At 36.2% G+C, this 16,961-nt stretch overlaps 1 long non-coding RNA gene across 8 annotated transcripts; it reads left to right on the top strand.

Annotated features, from left to right (window-relative positions):
- The first annotated feature begins 3,064 nt into the window (after window positions 1–3,064).
- LOC127096594 (uncharacterized) lies at window positions 3,065–5,480 on the top strand. Of its 8 annotated transcripts, XR_007792733.1 has the most exons (7): window positions 3,077–3,383; window positions 3,540–3,772; window positions 3,855–3,924; window positions 4,001–4,228; window positions 4,508–4,597; window positions 4,848–4,964; window positions 5,211–5,480. It is a non-coding gene; the product is annotated as an uncharacterized LOC127096594 (long non-coding RNA). The 8 variants fall into 8 exon arrangements; XR_007792732.1 differs by lacking the exon at window positions 3,855–3,924 and having other exon boundaries at window positions 3,065–3,383; window positions 3,518–3,772; XR_007792729.1 differs by having other exon boundaries at window positions 3,065–3,383; window positions 3,518–3,772; window positions 3,855–4,228.
- Window positions 5,481–16,961: the final 11,481 nt, after the last annotated feature.

Raw genomic sequence — 16,961 nt, 5'->3', positions numbered from 1 at the left:
CTGAACCAAAGATGCTACCAGAGTCTGAGACTCCCTGGGGTAGAAAAGATATTGTCAGGGTCTGAACCCCACAAGGGTAGAATAAGATGTAGCCAGAGTCTAAACTCCCTAGGGCTGAAATAGATGAATGTCATGGGCATGAACATAAAGATGTCTCATAGTCTGAACTAAATAAAAGGGCAAGAAACAAATTTCCAAAGTCTGAACTCAATAAGGGAATAGGAAAATGATGCCAAAGTTTGAACTTCAAAATAATGTCAAAGGTTACCAGAGTCTGAACTCCATGGGCAAGATGTATAAGCATGCCATAGTCTGAACTTAGTGAGGGAAAACGAGCTTTATGCCTAAGTATGAACTGTAAGGAAATGAAAGAGGCAACTAGAGTCTGAACTCCATGGGTTGGATGAATGAATGCTAAAGTCTGAACTGTATAGACAAAATCAAGATAGCCAGAGTCTGAACTCAATGGGGCCAGGATGCCAAGATCTGTATCTTATAGGAAAGGAACAAATCTAGATTTATACTCCATAGGCTAAAAGAAGTTGCCAAGGTCTGAACTTTAAGGGCGAGCCAGAAAGTATGTCATAGTCTGAACTGATAGGCAATGCATGAAGCAATTGATTGAGAAATGGGTTTGTGACCCCACGATAATGATCCCGAGAGATGTATGAACACCAAGGAGAAGTGTTTGATACTGAATCCAAGAAGAGAGTAATGGTTCTTCAATGTTGAAGGAGGATAGATGTGTAATAATGCTTGCTTGAAGAAGACTTGTCAATTGTATGACTCAAATTACACTAAAGTCTATGAACAAAGGCGAATACCTTAATCAACTGGGTTATTCTTCCCATACCCAAGGATACCCTAGACAAGGATAAGAATTCTCCACTCTCATCATTCTTTGTTTCTTAAGGCCCATAGCGTGCAACTCGAATCAAAATTTACAAGTTACTGGTGGGATATCCTGAGTGTTGATCTTATTAATGCAATGTTATTTATTGTAGAAGAAGACTTGACAATCACATAATTCGAACTGTGCTAAAGTCTATGAGTAGAGGTGAATACGATGAGCAACTGGGTCTTGTGTCCCGTACCCAAAGATATTAATAATGAGTTAATGGAATTCTCCAATCTCATTCCTTCTCTATTTCTTAAGGCCCGTGCCACACACTCTGAATTATGATCGACAAATGTTGATACCTTTGATATGCTTGAGAAGTAGTCCACGTTGCTAGCTATGCTTGGCTGATGTTGACTTGAAGTCTTGATCATGCATTTGAAACTTGAGGTCTTGAGCTCTTGAGATTCAGCATATCCACAATAGCTTGAGCACAATGAACTTGCCATATCAAGTGATCAAGGGTCTTTTGATCACTTGAATAGGCTTGGGACTTCTAGCACAATACAAATGATTTGGTTGACCAAAGAGACCTTTGGTCAACACGAACCACTGAGATTAAAATAATAGTTAAACCATGTACAAAAAATCCTAATGAATTAATCAACTAAGATAAGAATCATACAAATATGATCAAGGCCCTAAACTAAGGGAGCATGCATTTCAAAATTCAAAATCGCAAGTACAAAGGTTAGTGGCACGATTAGGAATCAAGATCTAGTTACAACTAAAAAACCTAATCACCAATCAAATAAAAATATAATATTTCTAATCATATTCTAACATTTTTAAAATCTAATTAAATTTAATTTAATTAGAACTCTAAAAACCTAATCAAACTCTAAAAACTAATTAATTCATAAAACCTAAACAAGTTATAAAACTAATTAAGCTAATCATTTTCTAAGACCTAAACAAGGTCTAAAACTAATTATCCTTAAAATTCTATTTAACATCTAATCAAATCCTAAATCAAATTCTAAAGTTAAATGACCTAATATTCTCTAAAATCTAAAATTAACCCCTAATTCTATTCTAATCACGACCTAAAATAATAGGGAAGACAATTAATTAAATGCTTAAGAAAAAATGAAGGTGCAGGCCCAGGATTGGGAGTATAGTGGACAGAATATGTTCAAACGGATGCCCCAAGCATTGCTGGCCCAATTACCATATCCTGAGATGAGTTAAGGAGTGTAGCATAAGATTAGGGATGGAAATCATAATCCATCCGTTTGGGCCTAACGCCCAAACTAGACCAACACAGTGGGAAGATTTTACCTTGTACCCCTACAATTAATCCCATACCCCTACAAAAATTTAAAAATTCCCATTTTACCCTTAATTGGTTTTAACCAATTTACCATTTCATTTTTACCATTCTGTTGAAAATTGCAAAAATTATACTTTCACACCCCTCGCACCGGAACTCCTGCAAAAAGACTTCCGGTATGTATTTTTCAAATATAGCCCGTTTACTTACCTCACCGAACCATATATGTCGAGCAACATGATGCTCTTACTTCACCAAAAGAGACGTATCGTACGGCCCTCCTGGATATCCAGTCGGCTCAGCTGCAGCTGCAGATGAAGATGCACCCCGGTCTAACGTGCGGACTGGAATCCGGCCATCTGCACCTCTTCTTCGAACCACTGCAAAAATAATGTTAAAAAAAATAATTAAAATTAAATAAAAAAAAAAAACGTACCGGAACACTTCCAAGAAGAGTTCCGGTTAGCAAAAAAAACAAAAAGCCTTCCGGAACACTTTCTTAAAGAGTTCCGGTATACATCAACCAAACCGGAAGTCTTGAAGAAAGTGTTCCGGTATACAAGTATACAAACCGGAAGACTTTCTAAAAGACTTCCGGTTCAGTGTCCATTAAAGACAACAAACCGGAACTCTTTAGAGAAGTGTTCCGGTGTACAAATATCCAAACCGGAAGACTTACTCTTACGTGTTCCGGTATACAGTGCAAAAACGCCAAAAATTTGTCTTCTCTGGAAGTCTTCAACGAAAATGGTAAAAAAAATTTGAAAGGGAAAATATACCCTATTTATATGAGGGTATTTTGGTCAAAAAAAATTTAATGTAGGGGTATGGGTACAATTGTAGGGGTATAGGGTAAAATTTTCATACAGTGGACCTTAGGGCGCGGTAAAAAACGGATTTTAAAAAAGCCAACAAGAATTCTCTCATCAGCTGCGACCGAGTCAATCGTTTCTCCCAAAACGCAAAAGTTGCAACGACGTTTCGATTAACTCTCCGCATCGGCATCACGACTACAGATTTGGAGCATCGGCGCCGCATCGCGATTCGGCCTCAATCATCATCGTGTTCAAGCTTCAACATCATCTCACACTCTGAAATCCGCATCAACAACTTAACTCGAGATTCATCATTGCACGCGCGCACAAACGGAGAAAACGAAATCGAAATTAAAGCGAGGAACTCACGGGTATCTGAAGCCTCAATCACAAACAGGTATTGATTCCTCCTATTTGATTACGATATGTTCTTCCTTCTTCTTCTTCAATCCTCTTCCGCGTTCATGTTCTTCTTCTTCTTCGTTTCCAACATAGACCTGCTTCTGTTACTGTGCTCGCAATTTGTTTTAGTGGTTATTTGTGGGGTGAACAGAGGTGCAAGATAGATAATCCTCAGGTTGAAGGCGATTGAAGTTCCAGTTAAAGATGGTACAGAGTTGAAGGAATGGTGCAGGGAAGAGCTCGATGCCATGAAGAGAATTCTTCAGGTTGAAAAAGAAGAAAATGCAGAAATGACGAATCCTCCCCCAATCTGATGTGTGAACGTGTTTATATAGCCATCAAATCAGTTACAAATTCATCTGAAATTCAGCTTGAAATGAAATGGTAATTCATATGTTAGTTACAAATGCAAGAGTTTGTTAGAGATGACATGAAATTCGGTTAATGTGAATTTGTTTTTTTACAGGTTAACATGAATCAGTGATTGGAATGAAATAAAAAAATCAGTCTGTTGTTGTGAACTGCTAGTTTTAAATGTCAGCATTGGGTGAGGCTAAGTGAAATCGTTTTGTAGGTTATAACTAATTAATTTTGTTATGTTCTTTTTTGCAGGGTTAATGTTGGTCAATAGTCTACTTTGTTATAAGATAAACTGAGATTTCCCACTTGACTCCAAAGTCACTTGCTTAGGATTACTTTGAGCTACCAATTGAGGTATAGCATGGTATCGCATTCGATAAATCAGCATCAGAATCTAAACTTGACAAGCCTGCTCATGAGGTTTCCCATTATCCCAAGCCTCGGGTGCCGCAAAATTGTCATTGTGCTTTTCCCAATCAGGTTAGCAGCTAGTTATCTTCAATTTAGGTGTAGACATTTGTGTGTAGGAGTGTTGATATGAAATGTGAATTCTCATAGAAGCTCACCCTAAATGTTAATGAAATTCAAATGAAATCCTTTTGAAATTAAAAACGGTTAGAAATAACAGTGTCAACATTATTGGCTTATGTTTGTTAAAAAGTTAGTTAGTAGTCAGTTTTAGATTAGTTAGTTATGAATCCAAAAATGAAAAATGCAAAAATCTAACTAAATTGTTATGTTGTTAATTGGTTTTTGCAGGGTGAAAGGACTGTAGACTATGTGTTATGAGCTGCAGGGGCGTTATTGTTATTTGTTGTATGCGTGAGAAGAGGTTGATATGAAATTGCGGTGAGTTCTCATATGATTGACCTGTGAATGCCCTCCCTTTTGAAATGTGATTCCAGAGTCGGATTTCTAGTGATTTTAAATTGACCTCCCATAGAGTTAGAATACTTAACAGATAAATAACTTTGTTAGTCTTCAATTTAAAGCTTTTACTTGTTATAACTCGGTTAGCTGCTATTTTTTTTATTGGTTATGAGTTACTGAATTGGATTATGCAAATATTGGATCATTGATTAGTTTTGTTCTGTTTCAGTGGTGATGTTAAGTTTCAAAGCTACCATGGTGCAAGGCTTGAATGTGTTAATTGAATGTATGATGAAGGGTTAAGTGGTTGCAATTCTGTTACCACTATGTTTAGAAGATTCTGCAGGTTAAATGACTTGGATTCTTCTGTCAATATTTTATGTCATTAATTCTACAACATGAATGGAATTGAATTATGTTAATACTATTTAAATTAGTTAGGCAAGTTAGAAATGGATGGAATTGAGTTATGCTAATAGATGAATTTGAAGAATTAATTAGAAATTGAATTGTTGGTTTGAACTTGGTTTCAATTTTAAGTTTTGAAATTGGTTTGAATGTTAATTGATTTATGTTAAACTTGGTTTTGCAGGTTAAATGGAAGAGTGATTTTGGAAGATTGTTAGCCATGGAATGCTATTGAACCTGCAAAATGTATGGATTGAAATGCAATTGAATCAGATTAATGCCTATAACCTTGTTTGATAGAATTGGATTAAATATGGAAAATGTATGGATTGTAATGTTTAATTTTAACTATGCATCTCATGAGAATGTGTGTAAATTGGCTTTGTAATATGAATCATATGCCATGGTCAATATATGGAATGTGAAATGAATGTGTTGGTTTGAAATGCATAAACATGATTTCTTTAACGCATGGCAAGAATCCACCAAGGAGACTTGGATTAGGTGGTTTGATTTTTAGAGCACATGATGAAAATAAATGAGTGTACTAGGTTAATATGTATTGGAATGTATTGTGTAACTTTGGTTAAGTACAAAAATGAAATGTAGACTTAGTTGTCATTTGGAATTTGTAATGGCTTATGTTAGGTTCTTGGTTTTGAAGTTGTAATGGTTGTTGAAATGATAATATGGTCATATATGATTGTAGTATAGGCTTGGTTGGAATGTGTTAAATATTGGAATTGTTCTATGTTGACATGGTTAGAAAATGCTTGAAATACAAATTTGGAATGCATATGCAAGGATGACTTGTTCTTGAAGAAACAAAGGACTTAAGGTTTATGGGAGGTAGCAATGGTGAGTTGACTTTGGTCAACTAGTTGACCAAAAGTCAACTTATGTAAAAAAAGGTAATTTTTTTATAATTTTCAATGAACATGCATGAATAATGTAACAAAATGGCCCTTATGAATGAAATGTATTTTTTTGTCAAAAATGTTCTTATACATGAAACAAATGAAAACCATATGGAAACCAAATGCCTTAGATAAATACTAAAACAAAGTTGAATGTGTGAATGACACGGATGTTAGTGGACTAATGCAATGTCTTGACCAAGTGTACAATGGAATTGAATCAATGAAGCTAGACCACTTGTATGAATATTGACACATCCATAGAACATGAGACCAGGACTTTTCGAGGCCCTATTGAGATCAAGAGAACCATGAATGGAATGTGGATGAAATGAACCTTGGATCAAATAGGCCATGAGAACATGAATATGAATGAAATGCAAGCCATGCATTAGGGTTTTAGCTAGATCAAAGATTCAAGTGTCAAGCAATAACCAAGAGTTTCAAACCATGCAATAATCAACACCAATAGTGTAACAATGCCATGAACCATAACTAGGGTTTCCACTCCCTCAAAGAAAGCCCCAAGGTTCACAATCTCTCCTGATCAAAAACTAGGGCTTGGTGTGAAATGGACACACCAAGGTACCACCCCAAAACCTCAAGCTCCTAGCAACTAGGGTTTTGGTGAATCCTCAATCCAAAAGTTAACCAACATGACACTCATGCATCAAATATCCCTGATTAGGGTTTAAAACACAACACAAAGTTTCACAAGCTACCCCTTAGATCATGGGACCATAATTAGGGTTCAGAAGTCCAGTCAATGCACAGAAAGTCAAACATAAGATCTCATAGAAGCAAAGCCTTGAATTTGGGATGGGATGCCCAAATGAATGTCCTGATACAGACTTCAAAAGTCAAGGTCCCAAAGAATCCAGAAATTAGGGTTTCTCTCCATATGATGAGCAATACCATAATCTTTAAGCCAAAACCCTGATTTTCATTAACCACAACTTTGAATCTATGAGATTGTATTAACATGAATACATGATGCATATGAATGAATGCAGATGAATCTCCAGTCATGGGTCAGATGAAAATTAAAAGGGGGATGACAAATTTTGGGGTACGACAACTACCCATATTTAATCTACTTAGACCTGGATGGTCGAATTGCGAGAGCCTTTCAGGTATTAAAGGTATGAGTGGATTAAATACCTAAGTATCCAAAATTTTTCCCGTTGAGGATGGTTGTATGAGATATAGGGATGGCAGTTTGACTTTTACGGGTTCATCTACTAGAATTTATTGATGTACTGTGGGGATATTTATGGCAAATGAAGGTCATGATATGCATGCTAAATTGTATCTTTTATCATTTTATGCAACATGAGGCCATGTATGTTAATCTCTGATATGAGCACATAGAGCCCATAAGCTTAAACATGAAAGTTATGGAACACCCTTGCAAACAAGAGATTTAAAAAATGAACCATCAGTTCAAAAACTAGAAACAAAGTCAACCACAGAGGTTTTGGAAAAGAATATCAACCCTGAAGGTTGGGAAAAAGGTCATCAATCCTGAAGATTGAAAAAGGGTTCGTTAACCATAAAGGTTGGAAACAAAAAGATCGTCAACCATGAAGTTTGGAAAAAGATTCATCAACCACGAAGGTTGGAAACAAAAGATCGTCAACCCTAAAGGTTGGAAAAAGGTTTATCAATCATGATGATTGAAAAAAGGTTCATCAACCATGAAGGTTGGAAAGAGATTATCAATCCTAAAGGTTGGAAACAAAGGTCATCAACCCTAAAGGTTGGAAAAAGGTTATCAATCTTGAAGACCGAAAAAGGAATCAACAACCACGAAGGTTGGAAAAAGATTCAACAACCATGAATGCTTGAAACAAAGATCCTCCACCCTAAAGGTAGAAAAAAAGGTTTATCAATCATGAAGACTGAAAAAAAGAATCAACAACCATGGAGGTTGGAAGAGAAGTACCAATCAAGATGGGATCTAAAAGATGTCATGCGAGTTGGATATTGAAAGAAGTGTCAAACCAACTGGTTTTAAAAGGTATCGGGAAAGTTTGGGATTTAAAGATGCCACTAAAATACCGGGCATTTGATTCCTTTGATTTGCACACATGGCTTCATGCTATTCTAGATGAATGATGTGCATGAGTGAAGTGACGTGATTAATATATGACGATGATTTATGCAATGGTTAAGCCAGATGCTCATATAGAGGGAGGTGGGAATTTTGGGCTAGGAAAAGGGATCATCCAAACGTGATTCTTCGACACCTACTTCAAGCTCAACAACGGTTGTCACACCTCTGGATCATGGAGAGAGCTTGTACATGCGTAGCCTACCTCTGTTCCAATATAGTGGGTATATGCACTAATTTCCTCAGTCACAGGTTATGAAGTAGTCTCATCATTTGAGTATCTCAAGTTGTCTTGCCCTGGCATCTTGAAATTGTATTCCCTTGATTAACCATTTTGGGAGTGATTGGCTTCTCATGCTCTTGAGGTGGCCTGCCCCAATATGAGCCTTGAAGTAACTTTGCCCCTACCCGGATGATTCAGAGAGATTTGTATAATCTCGACGTGGTTGCCTCAGATTGACTGACTCCTGAAAAGATCCGAGTTATGGGATATCATAAGGAATGTTCAACCTTCCCATTGTATAATCTTCCTTGATGTCAAAGGCTTGTTCACATGTAAAATGCTCATTTTGAATATGATAATTGAAATGTCATGCTCATGCAAGTTTTGAAACTCAAGCGTGTTCACTAAGATTATGAGATATAGTGAATGAATCACTGATTAGAATGCCATATCAATATTAATATAGATGACAAGCTAATCTTTAGGAGTTAACTTAACACGATCTTACCATAGTATGCTTTCGAAATAAAGCCTACTTCAATTAGGTCTTTCGAGGGTTGTAACATGGCCTGGTTCACGGTTTCATAAAGAAAGTATATAAGGCTCAAAACCTATTCTAACCCACACATTCTCCGTGATGTTCTTCAATCCTACGTTTAGTTAGCCTAAAGCAAGCGTCCATCTTTCAGAAAAGGATTTGGAATATCACCAATAATGGTTATGGAACCCAATGAGAGTTTGGAGTAACAGTCACTCACCATTTGCTTTTGTTTGCAGGCACAAAGATTTGCTTTTGCTGAGGAATTTGATATTGATCCTCTTGTTCTTTTGTTTCCCTTATTTTTTCCTGGGCTAGTCCTTTGGGTCTGCGGCCCACCGGGATACCCTAACTTTTGCCTGAGTCAATCTTGTTTTCAAGATTTTGACTTAGCGAGCTTTTGATTTGGTTTTGATTTTTTTTCATTTCATTTCATCTTTTCTTTTTGTATTAGAGCAAATACTGTGACATATGATTTCTTGATTTATTGCAAGGTTTGTGACTATCTTACTCCTTTTATTGGTAAGGGATAACCATTCTGAATTTATGATTCCATCCCCTTGAGAGGGATATGATATGATTGATCACTTAATGAGATATTCTCCTTCTGAAATTTGAATGCAAGCTCAAACTAACTGAAGACTACCCTGTCCCTGGTTAAATATGTGGGTTCTATGTATAAAGAAAGAAACTCCAACTTTAAGGCCCAACGGGGTTGACTAGGGATTAACTTCCTTATATCTCCAGTGTTTAGGGACTAAGCAATGCCTTACATCATCAACACATTTTTATTCAAAAGCATACAGATAGAGATCTTGCCTACTTTATTGCATCATTCTCTTTTGATTTTTCTTGAGAAAGAATTTGATACTTGTCATACCCCAAAATTTTCCATCCTTTTTAATTTTCACCTAACCCATGACTTGAGGTCCATATATACTCATTCATATGCATCCTTCATTCATGGCTAACATTTATTGACAAGTATCATAGATTCAAGGTTCATGGTTGTTAAAATCAGGGATTTGGCTTGAAGATTATGGTGTTGCTCATCATGTGGGTTGCAACCCTAATTCTTGATCTTGAGGGATCTTGTTGCTTGAATTTCTGTGCATTGACTTGACTTATGTACCCAAATATTGTGTCCATGGTTTGAGATGTTGCTTGAGGAGCTTGATGCTTTGTTTAAAACCTTAATCAAGGATATTTGGTGCTTGAGTACTATGTTGGTTGATTTTTGGACTGGGGGTTTACCAAAACCATAGTTGTTAGATGCTTGTGGCATTGAAGATTGTGTCATAAGGTTCATTCAGGTCCCAAACCCTAGTTATTAATCTTTGAAGTTTGTGAACCTTGAGGTTTCCTTTGAGGAAGTTGTAAGACCCCAATTTGACCCTAAGATCCCTCATGCAATTTCATCATATGCATTAGCATTGGGATCACACCTTGGCATCCTCCTTACCCTTTTTTCATTGGGTTTGTTTTGGGAGAGATCACCAAGCACTATGTGATTGTATCATACTTGTATATTATCATTTTTTACTAACCAAAATACCAAAAATATGTCTTTGCATTTGCCTAACTCTTTTGTAGGAATGACATGATCCCCATTTGATCTATCAAGTTCATATCTAGGGTTTAAGACCCTCATGGCTACAAAGAACACAACCAAGGAATGATCCTCAATGTCTCTAAGTATCATATATGAGTACCAATGATCTCTACATGTTATTTTTATCAAGTATTCTTCAAGAGTTTGGAGTTGGTTTGCCTTGGAAACCCTAGTTCATCTAGGTATCTTGTGTAACTTCTTCAACAAGCTTCCTCACCAATTGATCAAGTTTCTCAAGGGACACTTCAAAATTCATTATCTTATGCATATATGATCTACCATGAGCCTAAAAAGTCAATAGAATTGCAAGTTAGCAAGTTGGTTGATGATGGTTGGCTAGATGAATTCATTTGATCAAAACTGGGTCTCCCTAGACCCTATCTCCTACAATTTTCACCATATGAAAAATGATTCAAAGAGAAAAGTTACTCTAAATGACATTCCAAACAACTTTCATGTTGAAGTCTAGAGCTAAGTTTGCTTGGAAAGTTATTTCATATGTTGAAACATTATAGGTCATTTTGTCTAAACCCTAATTTGAAAGACAACTTCCCAATGCCATAACTTGCTCAATTTTTATGATATGAAAGATTTCCAAGTTGCACAGTCAAAATAAAGATGGCTACTTTAACTTTTATGTTTGGAGTGAAATCTAATTCAACTTTTATGAGCCTGTGATATGAGGATACATTATAGGTAATTTTTGATCTATACCATTGAACAAGTGATTTTCCCCAACTTCAAAAATGCATAACTCTATCATTCTAAATCCAAATGACATGAAATTGGTGACAATTTTGAAGTTATTTGAAATAACTACAACTTTGATGAAGATACTTTTCTCATTTGTAGTTCACATAAAAAGTTTAGTAAGGTGGAACATTGAGGTATATGGCTCGACACTTAGAAATTTTTTCAACATGTTGAAATTTCCAAACTTCCACCTCAAAATTCACCTTGATCCAAGTACCAAATGGAAAAGTGTTCAACATAAGAGTTGTTCCTCTTGATCTAAACTTTCCAAAAAGTCCTATTTCATCCATTTTGGACAAGGTTTGCTAGGGCTGCGCATGGTCTTAACATGTCTACATCAAGTGGAAAGGTCAAATGTTTAAAACATCACATACCATTGCCTTGCCATTCAAGCTTCATTTCAACTTCATTTCAGATGCATTTGGACCAAAATGGATTGTTTCATGGGCCTGTACATGCCCATGCAAGCATGTGCATGACATTGCCAAATTTGGAAGCAAATTCAAGTGTGCAAATAACATTCCCAATTACTATAAATACAAGCCCTCTTAGCTCATTTGAAGGATCCTTTGTGCGCCAGCTTTTCCCCCTCTTTTCAAACCCTCACAATTCAAAGGAAAACCTGAGAATTTTCAATCTGAAAATTGAGTTTGAATCTCACTGTTTGGAGATTCAAAAATTCCAGGATCCAAAGCTTTGTTCCATTTCCAAACCACTTCTGCAAGTTCCCTGAGTGTGATCAAGCAAGGATTGAAGCAAGCAAGATCAAGTTCTGCACATCATTGAAGGTATTTTCCAGAAATTTTCTTCTCTTCGATTCTCACTCAATTCTCATCAAATCTCTTGGATCTTTGGTTGTCTGAAGTCCTACCAATGTAGGCAAGAAGGTTGAGTTGCTTTGAGGTCAAATCGAAGCAACTCAATTGACACACCTCAAAATTCAACTTCTCATATCTTTCTATATATGTGGAGTTAGTTAAAATTGAGGTCAGATTCGTGCTCTATGCCATTTTTTCTTTCAGATCATGTCCTCCTTTTTCATTTATGTGATGGTGATGACTGAACCAATCCGACGAGGTTCGCCTGAGAAGGTGACCGGAGGTTTAGCGCCGGTGATGTGTTGGACAGGTTCTGAGCCACATGATAAATTCAAAATATTTTAATCTCACGCCTTGGTTTTGATTACCATCCCTGTGGCGCATTGACTTAAGTTCATGGTGGAAAGCACGCTGATGACCACTTGATATGCCACCTCAACTAATGAGGGAGATCAAGTGGTCCACGTTTTTTTGTATTTTCTGATTTTCATTTTATTCCTTTGATTTTCATTAATTCATATTAATTTTAATATTGATCCAAAAAATATGAGAGTTTCACCAAAATTTTTTAAATAAAATCCTCTTTCATATTTTGAATTAAAATTATTTTTTGGATCATTATTAATATTTTTCATGATTTAATTGATTTTGTGAATATTTTTAATTGTTTAAAAATACTTTTAAGTCTCTAAAAATTCTGAAATTTTTTCTCTAAGGTCCTTTGACCTTGTTTGACCTCTGATAAATCTCATGGTCATTTCTTTGGTGTTTTGATGAGATTTTAGGAATTTGACAAACCATATTTAATTTAATGCATTATTTTTAGTCTTTTTAAATTGAACAAATGTCAAATAATTGTGTTGAGCCATTTTGATTGTTTGTATGAGTTTGACTTCTGTTGTTGGGCCTTGGTCAAGGTTGATTTGACTTTGCTAGGTTAAGATAATTGGATTTAGGGGATTGATGGAATGTAGATTCCATCTCCCAAAATGAATGAATGATCTTAATTTGGTAAAAGTCCTCCTTTGTCCAATTGAGTTTTGATCTATTCCCCTCCCTCTTCATCTTAATCCTCTTCTTTATGCATTCATGTCATGGTCCTATGATATCTCAATGTCCTAAGGCTAGTTGATTGAAAATCAACATAAGTATGGATGAGATTAGGCCACCTCTTTTGCATATTGTTTTTGTGTGTGGTATGTTTCATGAGCATAGTCCATTATACTATATCTCTAACATGCATTAGCACCAAAATTCTATTGCCCGACCTCAAATAGTTGTGACTTTTACATAAGTCCAATTACGATTGCTTAACATATCGCTAAATTTTTGACACAAAAGGCATATCATTTTAGTTAGTGAGATTGTAAGTCTCCCCTCTTTCATGATATTGTGTGGAAACTTGGCCTTTTTTCCTTCCTTTGGAAGATGTCTTGGTTCAAGGATCAATGCTTGTGATAAGTGGGTTGAGTGTTCTCCAAAGGATTACTTAAGAAAAAAAAAGCAATACTAACATCTAATTCATTAACAACTAACATTTACTTTCAAGTTATTTACTTTAATGCACTTTATTTTTAAGCCCTATTCATTTGCCATTATTCATATCATTCTAATTGTTTATGTTAGTGTCATTTTCACTTTGTCCATTTGGACCATATTTTGTGATATATTTTGCTTGTGTATATTGTGTTGTTTGGTCTTTGGCCATTAATGTACATAATAAGAACAAAAACCCTAAAATCATTTTGTGTGGGTTGTTGGTTTGATCTGAGACAATTGGACTTAGAATTTAGGCAACACTCCCTATGCAAAGGACTTGGCCAATGTCAATTTTCATGTAAACAAGTGCTTGTAATTTGAAACTTCATCTGATACATCATTGAAGATCCATTTGAGTTCATCTGCAACATGATCATTGTGAAGCTGCTATTTTGAACCTGTGACTTGTAGCATTGTGGAATTCATCTACTACATGGGCAAATTTGAAGAAGATCATGAAATGGTTAAGCTTGGATGTGGCTATCTTTATTTGATGCCTTGCTCTTCAAGTTAATGTTGTGTGCCTTGTTTGTTGCTTGATTCTAATGTCCAAGGGAATTTGGGTTTCTATATGACATTCTTGTCTATTAGATTGCAGCCCATTGGTAAGATCTTTTCAACTCTTAACTTTTAATTTTGTGCTTAGTATTAGTCTCTTTATTTCCTCCCCATCTCTTTAATTTCAAATCTCTCCCTCCCTTAAAAAAAATATTCTTTGTTTGTACTTGTTCCTTTTTTAAAACTTAGACCCTTTGCAAATTAGAAACTTTGGCCTTATGCCATTGCATTTTCAAACTTCTTTTCTTAAATCAAACTTGTAAATAAACTTAACCATACTTGACTTAAAATTTTCAAAATCCAAAAAGAACTAACTCATTCAAACCATTTTCTAGGCCTTTGTGCCTTTCAAACCTAATTTTTGTTAAAAGCAATGCATCCACTTTGAAATTTGTATCACGAACTACGAGGTTTTGATCCCTCATTTTTATATTGGTACGTAGGCACAAGTCCGAAGGTCTTGTCAAACACAAAATATAATTAATGAATTCTTTTCTCATCCCACCATTCTATTTGTTTCTAAACATCATTTTGTACAAAATACATATGCACACAAGAAAGGGCTCCCTAGGAGTACCTAGGACACTTTGGGTGCTAACACCTTCCCTCTGTGTAACCAACCCCCTTACTTGTAATCTCTGGAATTTTATTAGTTTTGATTTGAAAACTTCTTATTTTTTGGGTTTTGTTCGTACTTTTCCCTTTTCCGTTGGAAATAATAAAAGCGCGGTGGTGACTCTTGTTATTTGATGTCTTGCTTATCCATAGCTTGATGATCATGAATTTACTGCTACAAAAATTAAGTGGTGACTTTACTGAGGAGTAGTATCCAGTGGGTTTAGCCTACTTTTTTGTGTGTATATAATTGTATAATTGATATATGTATATTTGTTTGTATGATATAATCTGCTTGTTGTGCTTGGTGATCTCTGAATGGTGAGATAAGTTCTAACTCGAACTTGAGTGCAATTAAGATAGGAGGATGGTATAGTCATGTTCGACTTGTGTGGAGTAGTCCTTAACAAGTTGGCTTGAGATCCATCTGCTCAGTGGAGACCCTTTTGGATTTGGAATGTCATACAAGTATTTGTGGTTAGGCATTACTGTCTCTGATTTGGGTCCGAGAAGCTGAGGACCGTAGAACATTTACCCCCTCTTGGCCTATTTAGGACTTAGTGCATAGATTGTTCAAATGTAGACTTGATAACAGTTGTTACACCATACTACACTCAGACGAGTTTCTCTTAAGAATATTATGGGTTGATGAGCCAATCATCCTAACCTGTAATATTTGATAGATGGAATTAAGACTCTGGGAACTTTTTAGAACATGATCTACAGGTTTTATCCTTAGTTCACTCCCTTGGGATGGTTCTTACCCAGACTCCATGCTCGTGACTTACAATGAACCCTTGATTCTTGGTTGATCCAATCAAATCTTGTCAATATCAATGGAACTTGGGTGTTGATAAGGTGTAAACCATAATCCACCAAAATGGATGATTGATCTTGACAATGACTTGATTCATCCCTTGACCTTTGTTTGCCTTGTGTGTGATCCCTTTTTTGTGATTGTTGCATTCATGCATTCATGCGCATCATGACATTCGTCACACGAAAATTTCAAGGAACTAAGATGTTATTTGCAAATATTTTCAGACCATGGATTGTGGAGGAAGGAACACTAAGAAGTACAGTTTCAGATGTCCCAACTTGAAAGAGTTAAGGAAGCTAACATCTTTTGTATTAGACCCCTTGGACTTCAAACAACGTCATGGGAAGCTTCTATATATCTTGTCAGCCGATGTGGTTGAAGGACTTCTGAGTGTGTCAATTCAGTTCTATGATCCTCTCTACTGTTGCTTCACTTTTCCTAATTATCAGCTTGTGCCTACGTTGGAGGAGTATGCCAATCTCTTGGGAATACCTGTTTCTAGCAAGGTTCCTTTTAGTGGATTAGAAGAGATTCCCATATCTCATCTTATTGTTGAAGCTCTTCACTTGAAGAAGTCTGAGATAAAGGCTCATTGGGTGAAGAAAGGAGGATTATTTGGGTTGCCATCTGATTTCCTCATCAAGGAAGCTACTACCTTTGCTCAAGCCGGTAGTATGGATGCTTTTGAAGCTATCTTTGTATTGCTCATTTATGGATTAGCTTTGTTCCCTAACATTGAAGGTTTTATCGATGTTAACGCCATTAGAATATTCTTGATTGGGAATCTTGTGCCTACTTTGTTGGATGATATGTACTTCTCTTTGCATCTAAGGAATTCTAAGGGTGGTGGAACGATTGTCTGTTGCATTCCTCTTCTATACAAGTGGTTTATTTCGCACTTGCCTCAGACACCTGCTTTTATGGAGAACAAACAATGTCTACGGTGGTCTCAGAGACTTATGTCTCTCACTAATGATGATATAGTTTGGTATGATCCTTCTTTGAGAAATTTGGAGATTATTGATTGTTGTGGTGAATTCTCTAATGTACCTCTCATTGGTACACAAGGAGGAATTAACTACAACCCTGCTTTGGCTCGTCGTCAACTTGGGTTCCCCTTGAGAGACAAACCTAATAACATGTTGTTAGAAGTTTCTATCAAGAGGGTAAAGATCCCGAACATTTGAAGCATAAAATTATGCATGCTTGGCATAATGTGCATAAGAAAGGAAGATCTGAGCTTGGTCCGCGCAATTGTGTAGCCTTGGAAGCTTACACTCTTTGGGTGAAGAAGAGAGATTTGGAGTTGAAGATGCCTTATCCTTGTGAGAGACCTATGTCTATGGTTGTGGTTGAGCCGTTAACTCTCCCTAACCAAGATGTAGAGGAGTTGGAAGACGCACTCACCAGGATGAAACGAGAGAAAGAT

This window comes from Lathyrus oleraceus, chromosome 6, assembly GCF_024323335.1.
Source record: "Lathyrus oleraceus cultivar Zhongwan6 chromosome 6, CAAS_Psat_ZW6_1.0, whole genome shotgun sequence".
Lineage (NCBI taxonomy): Eukaryota > Viridiplantae > Streptophyta > Magnoliopsida > Fabales > Fabaceae > Lathyrus > Lathyrus oleraceus.
Note: the sequence above shows the minus strand (reverse complement) of the source record. Positions and strands in the feature narration are given on the sequence as shown.